Raw genomic sequence first — 12,762 nt, 5'->3', positions numbered from 1 at the left:
TTAAAGGTATATTTTTTCAATAAGTCAAGGATATTAATACGCTATTAGAGGAACATAAAATCAGGACATACCACATAACCGATAAACATGAAAAGATTCTCATCATCACTAATAAGCAAGGACTACAAATTAAAGGTGTAATTTTTCTACCTGAGTTTAAAAATTAATATGTCAGTAGGGATATAGGGATATCGCTGTCTATCTGTCTGTCTGTCTGTCTTGCTAGCTAGCTAACTATCGTATTACTGGTAGGATTGTAAAGATTGTGAACTGTACTATATTCTAGACAGGACTTCATCAGTATATCTTAAGATTTTTATGAATGCACACTAAAAATGGTTTTTATTAATGTTGAAGTTTATTCTGATTAGGCAATTTTTGGAACTCCATTCTCTCCTAAGTAAGCATCTTATCAGAACAATTTATAACCAATATGGAATTTCTTCAATACAGGGTTCTAAATAACATCTTTTGCCAGGCGTAGTGGTTCATCACTGTTGGCCCGGCTACTTGGGATGCAGAGGCAGGAGTACCCCAAGCCCAAGGCCATTCTGGACAATTTAGAGAGACCCTATTTTGGTTTTGTTTTGTTTTGAGAGACCCTATTTTGAAACAAAATTTTAAAAATTGTGAAAGGTGTTGGGAATGTATGCACTAGAGAGTGCTTCTGGGTTTGGTCATCAGCACTAGAAAAAAATCTCCTATTAACATCTCCTACCCAGACATCTTCCAGACATTTCTGGACTCAAAGCACAAATCAGGTTGATTAGCTTATTTTAATCCCATCAAAAAGAAAATTAAATGGAAGTTTTATTTTTCTTCAGTTTCTAAAATTAAGTTTATTCATACATTTGAGGTATACGTAATGATGACGTTCATTGCAGGACGTTTGTACCTATACACGATATAACTTGATTCTTTTTTCTTTCTTCTAGCCTTCCTTCAAACCCTCTTCTTCTTCCTATTTACAAAGGCTTTGTTTCCATTTTTCCTTCTTTTCTCAGGTGTATTTTATTTTATTTATTTGTTTTTAAGGACAGGGTGTACAAGGTCTCACTGCATAGCTCGGACTCATAGCGATCAACCTGTTTACAGCCTCCCAAGTGCTGGAATTACAGGTACATACTACCACGCCCAGTCTCAGTCGCCATCTCAGTGTGCCCTGGGGGCGGGGCCAGCATGGCAGGCCTGGGGATTGAACTCCTGGCCCCTACATCTGTTTAAGCAGGTGCTTTAATCCACTGAGCTATTTGGCTGGCTCTCATCAAGTATATTTTAAAAGATATTATATGTTATTTTATTATCTTGGTTAAAATTATTCTCATTGTATCTCCTCAGAGGCTTTTATACTTTGTTTTTTGCTAGTGCTGGGGATTTAGCCCATGGCTTCACACTGAAGTGTACCCCCAGAAAACTCCCCTATTTTGAGACAGGGTCTAACTTCTTTGCTAAATTGTCAGGAATGGGCTTGAACTTGGGACCCTTCTGCTTCAGCCAGGATTATAGTTTCAGTGTACACATCCAGCTGCCTCTATGCTTTTTTGATTCCATGGCTTAAACATTTTTATTCCAAAGGTTATAAACAGGGGAATATAAAGGATTGGGATCAAAGCAAGTCCAAAATCCAGCAGGGCAAACATAATGTTCTGTAGTTCTGTGGCCAGCCTCTGTAGCAATCGATGGAACATTGTAAGCCCAGGGGCTGGGGAGATGGCTCAGTGGAATAAATGCTTCCCTGGCAAGCGCAAGGGCCTGAGTTCAATCCCTAGTTCTGTCCAAAAAAGAAAAGAAAGAAGGAAATTGTGAGTCCCAAAGGGCTTGAGTGACTCCATCCCTGTGGCACTTCTGGTGGTGACAGCCCTCACAGCTTTTCTCTTGGGCCTGCTTTGCTACCCCTTGCAGTTTTCCTCAGACAATCCATGTCCCTGACTTTTCCAAACTTCTGGGATCTCTACTGCATCTTTGGATTCACCTTCACAGCTTCACACAGTGCCCTCTCAGTTGCACACTGACTGGCCTTCAAGGCCTTCTGAGATCTGGGTGGAAATCTTCTTAACCCCACAACTCTGGCATTTTACATGTACCTAAAACCAGTGCCATATGAATGATGTCAAGATCTGCTGCCCACTGGAGCAGTAGCCAGGCTTTCTTTACTCTTGGCTGAAGGGGTTGAGTGCCTGGTCACTGGGCACTCTAGATCCAATGTTGAGGAACAAAGTTTCTATGCTGCTGCCATTCTGTAACCTGGTGTGGTCACCACCATTCTGGAACATAGTGTGGCTGTCACCATTCTGGAACATGGTGCTCTGCAGCTTTCTCCTAAGAGCAAAGTCTTCCTCTTTTGAAGTTTTGTGGCTGCAAAGGGTATTCTTTAATGCTGCTTTTCATGATGCTCTCAGGCCATCTTTTATATTCTCCTGTTCCTACTTAGCAATTGAGATCTCCTCAGCTCTATTTTTTGTAGTTGACAGCTTTACTGGAGCGTCCTTTCTGGCCAAACTTATAACATTTTAAATCATTCTTCTGAGCTCTTTGCTCTTGATTCTCAACATAGATCTGGCTAAAACCTCCCAACAATAGCCATGCCACTGCCTCAACATTTGACTGCCTTGAAATTCCTTTTGCCAGATTAGATTGCTGCCTTTAATCTCAGTCTCAAGAAAAGTCTCCAGACATGAGCAAAATTCAGAGAAACTTTCTTCTAAGCAATAACTTGCATCATTTGGAGTCCAGCAGCCAATGCATTCCTTCTTCCTAGAAGAAACTGCCTCAGGCTGGTCTTTACCAGAAGGATTTCTATGAGCCTTCTGGTCTTGTGAGCTCTGACAGAATCTCCCGTACAGAAGGGTTAAGGCATTCCAGCTCTACTCTTTCAGGCAACATCTCTGAAACTTTCAAAACTCTTCCTACAAAGCATTCCCAAAGACTCTTGAAACACGTGGTCAGGTATGGTCGCAGCAATGACTCTACTTCTCTGGTACCAAATCTGTCTTGGTTACTTTTCTCTCCTTGTTGAGACAAAATACCCAACAACCCAGCATCCCAAATTAAGGAAGTAAAAGTTTATTTAGCTCCCGGTTTGTGGAGGTTTCAGTCCATAATCAGCCTGCTCCAGGGCAGGGTGGCATGGTAAGGGCAACATTTCAAGGCAGCAGAAGCCAGCAAGAGCAACAAGAGCCAAAAGCAAGTAAGCAGGCCTCTCTTCCCTTACATTGTATGCTGACTATCCACCCACACCATCTCTGTTCCCCTCTCTTTTACAAGCTAGGGGTGCTTACAAAGTGAGGTTGTTAGTCCCCAGCTAAGTCACTTAGTTAAGTTTCTAAACTTCTCAGTTCTCCAATTGATACAATGTATCAACCATTCTAGCTATGTAAAAGTGTTTTACTTATTTAAAAAATTGCTAACAAACTATTTTGCTCTCACAATAATAATATAGCAAGAGCATGCCTCACCATCTTTTAAAATCTTGGCTTCATGTTTTATGATATTGTAGTTCAAAAGCTGAACAGGTTTAGAGCCAGGCATGGCTCTATGCATCAACAGTGCTAGTAGTGTCGTAGGAGGCTGAGGCAAGGGGATCACCTGAGCCCAGGAGTTGAGGCCAATCTGGGCAACAAAATAAGACTCCAACAGGGGCTGGTGAGATGGCTCAGTGGTCTAAGGCACCTACTTAGAACAAGCTTAGCAAATCACAGGGACCACGGTTCAATCCCCCAGCACCACATGCCAGCCAGCCCCGACCCCTGGTGGGCTGAGCTGCCCCCCCCACACAAATAAATAAGTAAAATAAAAAAAAGACTCCAGCAAAAGATAATAATGAAGGAAAAAGTTCAAAGTTATGAACACTTGTTCTAATAGCTATAATAGTTAGAAAATATCTAAACAGAAGTGTCTCAGCTGGTTCCAGAAAACATATTGTGCTTCTTCCTAGTCATGTTTTTCAGTACCAAACTCAGGAGCAAGGATAGCTGAGTCCCAGGTTTAGGCTGCACATAAGCTATCTGAGACCATATCCTGTGCAGCTGGAGGCAGAATAGCATGCCAGTCCTGCCTGCCACAAGAACTGGAAGAAGCTCTTGCTGGAAACAATCTCTTTGTGCTTGTAAAGCAGAATATATGTGTAGGAAACCTCCATGTAGCTTCTTCTAAGATTTATTTAAGAAACTGTTGAAACTGTAACTGAGTTGCTTGTTATTAGTAGTACTTTGTGCTTGCTTATTATTATAGTTAGAGCCAATTGTGTTAGGATTTGGATGAAGGTAGGCTTGACAAGGTAGGTCTTGCTATGTAGCCCAGGCTGGCTTTGAACTCACAACCTACTTACCCCAGAACTGGGATTACAAGGTGTATGTCACCACACCTGGCAATGGTTTGAATTTTATTTTTATTTATTTTTATTTATTTATTTATTTTTTTGGTGGAACCAGGGATTGAACTCAGGTCCTTGTGCTTGCCAGGGAAGCGCTTATTACACTGAGCCATCTCCCTGGCCCCAATGGTTTGAATTTTAAATGTCCCCCACAAGCTCCTGTGGTTCCCAATGCAGCTGGATCAGGAGGGCTCTAACCTTGTAACTGGATCAATCCATTTATGTATTATTAACTTAATGTATTAAGTTATTAACTTATATATTATTAATTATTGGGAAACGAGGGAAAGTTTAGGAGGTGGGCCCCAGTTGGAGGAAGCAGGTTGCTTGGAGAGGGCACACCTCAAAGGGCTTTTTTCCCCTGGCTCCCTCTCTTTCTTTCCTAGATGCCACAATGCCCTGTCTGCCAGGGCTCCTGAACTCCAGACCCAAGTGACTATAGACCGAACCGGCTAGAGCTGTGAGCCAAAATCAATCCCTTTTGTTTTAAATTGATTTTCTCAGTTATTTTTGTCCCAGTGACAGAAAACCAACTCACTCACACCTGGAAATGGAAGGGTCATCCAATTTCATCAAGGATTTAAGAATTATGTCCTCCTGTTCTAACTTGGTGTCCAGAAACTTAGTACAGCAGTGTTGTAATCAGGTCCAAAAAATATCCTCTTCCTTTTATACCTAGAAATCGAACGCCCTTTTGTTCAAGAAAAGCCATGTAAAACACTTGTGTTGATGTTTAATATTTATCCTAATTCTGGTACAAGTTTCCAGAAACCCTCAGTCCATAACTGGCTGGCTCCAACACAGGAGGCATGGCAGAGGGCAACAGTTCATGGTGGAGGACAGCAAAAACGGCAGAGAACAAAAAAGACTGGAAACTTCTGTTCTATCATTTTGACATACAGATCCCACCTGATGTTAGTTAAAAAATCTAATAAAAGAATAAAATTAGAGTAATTATGAATTAGTGTTCTATATTATGACTCAGCACAATTTTTCTTTTTTTAAAATTAATTAATTAATTTATTGATTTGTATAGCATCTCACTATGCAGCTTGGACTCCTAGTGATCCTCCTGTCTTAGCTTCACCAGCATTGAATTACAGGTGCACACCCCAAAGCCCACTTTTGGTGGCTGGCACAGTGTGCCCAGGGTTCCAGGGTTGATGCAGCGTGTGGTACCAGGGATTGAACCCAGGTCCTTGCACTTGCCAAGCAGACACTTACACCACTGAGCTATTTCCCCAGCAGCACAATTTTTCTGTAAGCAGCAGAGAAGCCAATATTACAGTCTTAGTGGGTCACATGGCCGCTGACCTACACTGAACTCTGCTTTGCAGTATGAGAGCAGCCCTAAGTAGTGAAGTAACAAAAGAATGGTATTTAAATAACATTTTAGGGGCTGGAGAGATGGCTCAGTGGTCTAAAGCACCTACTTGGAACAAGCTTGGCAAAGCTCAGGGACTGCGGTTCGATCCCCCAGCACCACATGCCAGGCAGCCTCACCCCCAGGTGGGCTGAGCTGGCCCCCCCCCACACAATAAATAAATGTAAAAAAATAAATAAAATAAGTTAAATAGGGGCTGGTGAGATGGCTTAGTGGTCTAAAGCACCTACTTAGAACAAGCTTAGCAAAGCACAGGGACCGCAGTTCAATCCCCTAGCACCACATGCCAGCCAACCCCGCCCCCTGGTGGGCTGAGCTGGCCACACACACACACACACACATACACACACGTAAATAAATAATTTTAAAAAATAAAAAAATAAAATAAGTTAAATAACATTTTATTTCTTTCGCAAAAAAATGAATTTCATATAATTTCACATGTTGTGACACATCATTCCTCTTTTGATTTTTGTTCCCTAGCCATTAAAAATTATGAAAGCTGTTCTTCACCCGGGGACCACACAGAAACAGGCAGTGAGTTGGATTTGGCTCGTAGGTCTTCGGTTGCCAAGTCTTTTTCAATATTAGTCTTGTTCCTTCAAAATTGGAAATGACTGTCATGCTATTTACTCTCACTTGAAACACTAATCATTTTTGCAAAATAAACACTGAAGGAGAGTGTCACTGACTGTCTCTTTAGTTACAGCTGTGCACCTCTGCCCCACTTCCTTGGGAGCCTTGTCCACTCAGTGTTCACATCTGAGTCACAACCAGGGACTGAACCCCATCCCATAGGCTGCTTTCTACCTGCCCTCGGTCATCCAAAGACTGGGCATTGGGGAACTCCATGAGGCTGTGGAGACGAGGGTCCATGTACTCCTTCCTGACAAAGTCCTCTTTTCTGCAGGATGTGGGTTGTACCCATGTGAGGATGGCCTTTGTCCCTCAGAGAAGGAGCCATGGTTGCGGTCCCCACATGTGAAGGTGAATTTGCTATAGCCTGTGAGTAGCCACTACTTTTCTGATATGCTCCATGGCTTTGCCCACTTTGACAAGCTGGTGAGTGGTCCTTGTCTCCCAGATGTTCCCTAAGTTGTTGTGTAGCCCACCTTGGACACTCTCAAGGGAACAGTCCCTGCTGGTCACAGTGACCTGAGTCATCCTGGACCTGTCTGCCCTCCAGGCCTTTTCTTGTATCTGCTGCTTCTTTCTCATCCCTTCCATGGCCAGGATGAGAGAGGCTTTCAGAACCATCCTAGAATTTTACAGGTCTCTGCCTCACATGCAGCAATTTTACTTCTTATAATTTATGCAGTTATCTCTTTTTCTTGGGCTGCTTTTATCATTTTATTCTTATATTTGATTTTTAGCAGTTTGAATATAATGTGTCCAGCAGTTTTATGGCTTTTTTTAAAATATGAGTTTTGTTTTTGTTTTGTCTGACATTTTGGTTTGTTTTAACCCTGTTGAGGTTCTCTGAACATCTTGGATATGTTATTGTTTTGGAAAAACTCAACCGTTACCTCTTGAAATATTTCCTCTCCAAACTTTTCTGGTGGGAGAGTTCTATCTGCCATAGGTGAAAGCCACCAGTGACACAGTGGTATGTGTCTGATCCCCTCAGATGAAGGGGTGTTGTCTGTTTTTAGATTTCAAAGGGCCAGCCAGATAGCTCATTGGATTAAAGCACCTGCTTAGGCAGACACAGGGGCTGGGGTTTGATCTCCAGCATGTCATGCTGGCCCCGCCCCCAGGGGCAATTGAGACAGCAATTGAGACTGGGCGTGGTGGCGCCCACCTGTAATCCCAGCTCTTGGGAGGCTGTAAACAGGCAGATCACTATGAGTCCGATCTAGCAGTGAGACCCTAAACATCCTGTAGACCCTTCCCTAAAATACAAAACAAAACAAAAACTTACAAATTTTAGGTTGTTTATCCTATAGCCTCAGTTCTCTGGTGGGGTTCAATAAAAGCTGTGATTTTGTTGTTTGTCTGTGTTTTGTTTGTTATATTTTTTGCTAAATTAAGAGAACTTTACTTTTAAATAAATTGACCATCACAGACAAAAGCAACATTCTTTTGGCAATCAGTCTCCTGTTATCGTTCATAAGTGCTTGTAGCCCTTCTGTCATCTCGTGACAAGTCTCAAGTATTTTGACAGAAGGAGAAGAAGATGAGTTGTCAAGTGGCTCACCGTGGTTTAAAAGAATCAATATTTTCAATTTAAAAAACTATCTTCCAAAACCACCATCCATAACACCCAGGAAGAACTTCCTGTTACATTGATATGTCTATGTGAAAAGGAAAATCCACCTAAAATAACACAGTGTATCTTCTTGGGTTATTGGGGTGAATCTTAAAAAATTACACATAATACAGTATGACAAGTCCCTGATTGAGGAGTTGCAGCTTTCACAGATATGAGCAAATGGATCTTGTAGCAAGAGCACCCATAGGTGCAGGTAAGTCATAGCAGTAGTGCTATGTCTGCCAGACATTGTCACAGCAGTGCCACTCTGTGCTTCCAGTACTGTGAGACACCATACAGCAGCACGGTGCTGTCAAAGCTCAGGCCATCCAGAAGCAAGACGAAAAGCAGTGGTGGTGGGGAGGGGGCTTCTAGGAAGCACAAAGCAACACACAAATTGTATATTTGTGTCAAAGTTGTGCAGGACTCAGTTTGTCAGCCTTATGAATGAATTTTAGTTTTTTAGACAGAACACAAAATTGTAAGAGAGAAAGAAAAAAATTAGCAACGGTACAGAATTTCACTAAACAGAATAAGAGGAATTCGACAATGGTTGTGGTATTACATAATATTATCTTCAAGTTAGTTGTTTAGGATCCAGACATAAACATGCCAAATGGAAAAAAGAAAAAAAAATTAAGCATTAAATGCTCCTTTCAATAGACCAACAGAAATCAGTACAATTATCCAAGCAATTCTGTGTGTATACACATATGTGTGTTTTTCCATTCTTTCCTTTTTCTTCTTTCCCTCACCCTAGTTGTTCCTTCCCGCTGAGCAGATTCTTTCCTTTTCATAGTATCTGTTGGACTTTTCAGATTTTATTTATTCTTTCAGATTCTTACACCAGCGAGACAGTACAATGTTTATACGTGAGGGGCTGATTATTTTCACTTACAAGTATGGTCTCTAATTACATCCATTTACCTATAAAAGCTTCCAGTTTATTTTTTTATAGCTGAGTGATACTCCAATGTATAAAACTATTACTTTTTTAAAATTCATTTCTCAGTTGATGGGCATTTAGGTTGTTTCTGAGATTTAACTATGACAAATTGTGCTGCTATCAACATGGCTGTATATGTATCACTGTGGTATGATTTTCAGTTCTTTGGAAAAATACCCAAGAGAAGAATAGCTGAGTTGAATGGGACCTCCAATCCTAGTTTTTGAGGGATCTCCACACTGAGTTCCACAGAGGTTGTACCACTATGCGCTCCCACCAACAGTGGAGAAGGGTTCCCTTTCCCCCACAGTCCCTCCAGCACTTGTTATTGGTGATTTCTTCATGACAGCCATTCTTTCCGGGGTAAGATGGAATCTCAGTGTTGTTTTAGTTTGTGTCTCTTGAATGACCAATGATGTTGAACATTTTTCATATATTTATTTTCCATTTGCATTTCTTCATTTGTGGTGTATATTCATTTTAGCTGCTCATTTTTGGATTGGGTCTTTGAATTTGGGGTGGTTGATTTTTAAAAATTCTTTATATGTTCTAGATAAAAGTCCTTTGTCTGAGGGACAGGCAGCTATAATTTTTCTAGTAAGTTGTATCTGCATTTTTATTTGACTATAAATATTGCTTAATTTCTTCTTTAATTTCATCTGTGACTCATTGATTGTTCAGGAGGGTGCTATTTAATTTCCATATGTTTATGGAATATTTGCAGTTTCTTTTGTCAGTAATTTTCAGTTTTGGGCTGAGGATATGGCTCAGCAACATAAGTGCCTGCCTGGCAAGTGCAAGGTCCTGAGTTTGATCCCCGGTATTAGACACACACCACACACACACACACACACACACACACACACACACACACACAATTAATAATAATAATAAATTCCCATCTCATCACACTGTGGTCAGATAATATGCATGGAACAATTTCAATCCCTTTGAATTTCCTTAAGTGTGCTCTGTGTGCTGGTGTATGGTCTATTTTTCCAGAATAGAATTTGCTTGTAAGTTGGGAACTTACTATGTAGAAAGGACTAATCAGGAATCATAAAGACATTAGAAACTCTGATCCAGCATCCCCATCTTATACATGAAGGAAGTTAGGTGTAAAGTGGGAAATGGCTTATTCAAATTTCCCCAGTAAGTTAATATCAAAACTTAGATTAGAACTAATGAGGGCCAGTTCTGGGATTGTTTACCCTCTGATCTGTTCCTCACCTTTCTCCGCTTGGCTGCTATCTTTGTGAGGGCTGTTAGCTTTCCTAGACTGCTTGGCCAGCCCAATTCCTGCTGAGTTGGGAAGAAATTGGAAGATAGGGAGAAAGAAGAAGCCAAAATGTCTACCCTCCTTCCTCTCAATCTTCAGCAGTAACTGCATCTTCTCTATGGTTTTAGCTGCTGTCGGAGTGGCCTGCCATGATTCACCTTTTGTCATGTTACTGTGGTCCCCAGGGTCTAATAACGCTTCCCCCCTTCCTTTGTCTCCATCCCAAGAATGGAGATGGCTTACTGCTGCTATAATTCCAGAGCTGTGTCACGACCTTAGATTGGGTTTCTCATCTATCTCATCTGTTGTGTAACTAAATTCTCTGCTTTCAAATGTTTTTGTTTTCCCATTTAAACCCCTCATGAAATGGTCCTCTGATGCTCTTTATACAAAAGGCCTGTTTTCGAGCTATGTTGTCCAATCTGTGAGCAGCCTCAAATCCTCCCAATTAATTCTTTTTTCCAAATTAGCCAACTAGCTTCTGCTGTTTGTGTCGGAGAACTCCAGTGACTACAGTGGGAGAGGATGTGGTTGCATTTGTGGTGGTGTCCTATTGCATCTGATTCCTTAGAATTTATGGTAGCAGGATTTTTATAAATACATATCTACTGCCCTGTTTTTATAATAAAAAATCATAAGCAGCATAAATACTCATCAATACGGGAAGGCTTAAACAATGTGAAAGTAGGGACTGCCCAGAGGATGAGGGAGATCTACAGGTTTATTAAGCTGCATAAAAATGCTATAGCTGGCCACTGTCACTGCTGCCACTATTGCCATCACCACTAGCAAGGCCAAGGAGAGCCATTAGTGCCACACCACAGCTGCCTGCCTGCCTGCACTGGAGCAGCCCTGCAAAAAAACAACAACAACAACAACAACAACAACAAAAAAAAAACAATTTCTAATGGTTATGAAGACCGTATGGCCAAAGACTGCAGGGATGATACTGGGAGAACGAATCTAATTGTCACCTATCTCCCTCAGAATATTACCCAGGAGGTGCCACAGAGTTTATTCAGCAGCATTGGTAAAGTTGAGGCAGCAAGGCTTATCCAGTATAGAGCAGCAGGACATAGGTTGGGCTATGGTGCTGTGAACCACGTGACTGAAAAGGATGTGGAGAAAGTGATCCACACACTGAATGGCCTACGGCTCCAGCCAAAAATCCTTAAGGTGTCACATGCATGCCCAGGCTCAGAGACCACCAAAGATGCCAACTTGTACATCATTGGGCTTCCAAGGGCCAAGACCCAGAAGGACATAGAGGACATTTTCTCTTGTTTTGGGCAAATCATTAATTCTGGGGTCCTTGTGGATCAGACCACAGGTTTAATCAGAGGAGTTGCATTCATCTGGTTTGAAAATTGGAAACAGAAAAGTAATTACCAGTTTCAGTGGTCATAAGCCCCCTATTTGTAGTCAATCCCGACCAGAATAAAAATGTGGCACTCCTCTCACAGCTGTACCACTTACCCGAGAGGCACTTCAGAGGCTCTGTGCACCCCTAGGTGCAGAGGTTCAGGTTCTCTCCCATGGGTGTTGTCTCAGTTACTTTTCACTCATTTCTGGGACAAAATGCCCGATACCCAAAATTAAGGAAGGAAAAGTTTATTTAGCCCACTGTTTGTGAAGGTTTCAGTCTATACTCGGCTGGCTCCCAAGCAGAGTGGCACATGGCAGAGAGCAGCAGTTCATGGTGGCAGAAAACAACAAAGAGCAAAGGGAAGGGCAGCAGCTGTGGTTTCTAGCGAGGCTTTCTCCCCTCCTTATATTATAAACAAGCTTGGGATTGAGGGTATAGAATTTACACCATGTCCATGCCCTCCTCTTATACTAGATGAGGATGTTTATAGACTAAGAATCCTGGCTCTCTGCTGAGTCACGTGATTAAACTTCTAAACTTTTCAAATTGACACAATGTGTCAACCAGTACAGGTGTAAATCATGAGTGAGCTTTCTTGTGTCAGTGTCCCAGGCAACTCATCTTCAAGCTGGAGCATCTTCATCTACAGCCTCAGGCAAGACTCTGATTAGGAGATCGTCTGGCAGATATTTGGCCCCTTTGGCACTATTACCAATGTGGATGTGATTTGAGATTTCAACACCAACAAGTGCAAAGGGTTTGGTTTGTGACCATGTCAAACTACAAAGAAGCTTCAGTGGCCACAGCAAGTCTGAATGGCTACTGCCTGGGGGACAAAATCTTATAGGTTTCCTTCAAAACCAACAAGTGCCACAAATAACTCACTCATAATTTTTTTGAATAGATAATTAATAGTGAAGAAGTTTTTATTTTATTTTATTTATTTTTTATTTTTTGTATTTTTAGGGAAGGGTCTACAGGGTGTTCAGGGTCTCACTACTAGATCAAACTCATAGTGATCCACCTGTTTACAGGCTCCCAAGAACTTGGATTACAGGTGTGTGCCACCGCGCCCATTCTCAATCGCCATCTCAGTGTGCCCCAGGGGAGGGGCTGGCATAGCAGGCCTGGAGACTTTTTATTAGTGTACAACTCATCTTGTGC

At 41.7% G+C, this 12,762-nt stretch overlaps 1 pseudogene; it reads left to right on the top strand.

Moving 5' to 3' along the window:
* Positions 1-11,135: 11,135 nt before the first annotated feature.
* On the top strand, positions 11,136-12,478 carry LOC101593226 (annotated as a pseudogene).
* Positions 12,479-12,762: the final 284 nt, after the last annotated feature.

Source organism: Octodon degus, unplaced genomic scaffold (assembly GCF_000260255.1).
Source record: "Octodon degus isolate 3935 unplaced genomic scaffold, OctDeg1.0 scaffold00001, whole genome shotgun sequence".
In the NCBI taxonomy this organism is placed as follows: Eukaryota; Metazoa; Chordata; class Mammalia; order Rodentia; family Octodontidae; genus Octodon; species Octodon degus.
The sequence above is the reverse complement of the archived record's forward strand: the minus strand, read 5'-3'. Positions and strand labels throughout refer to the sequence as shown.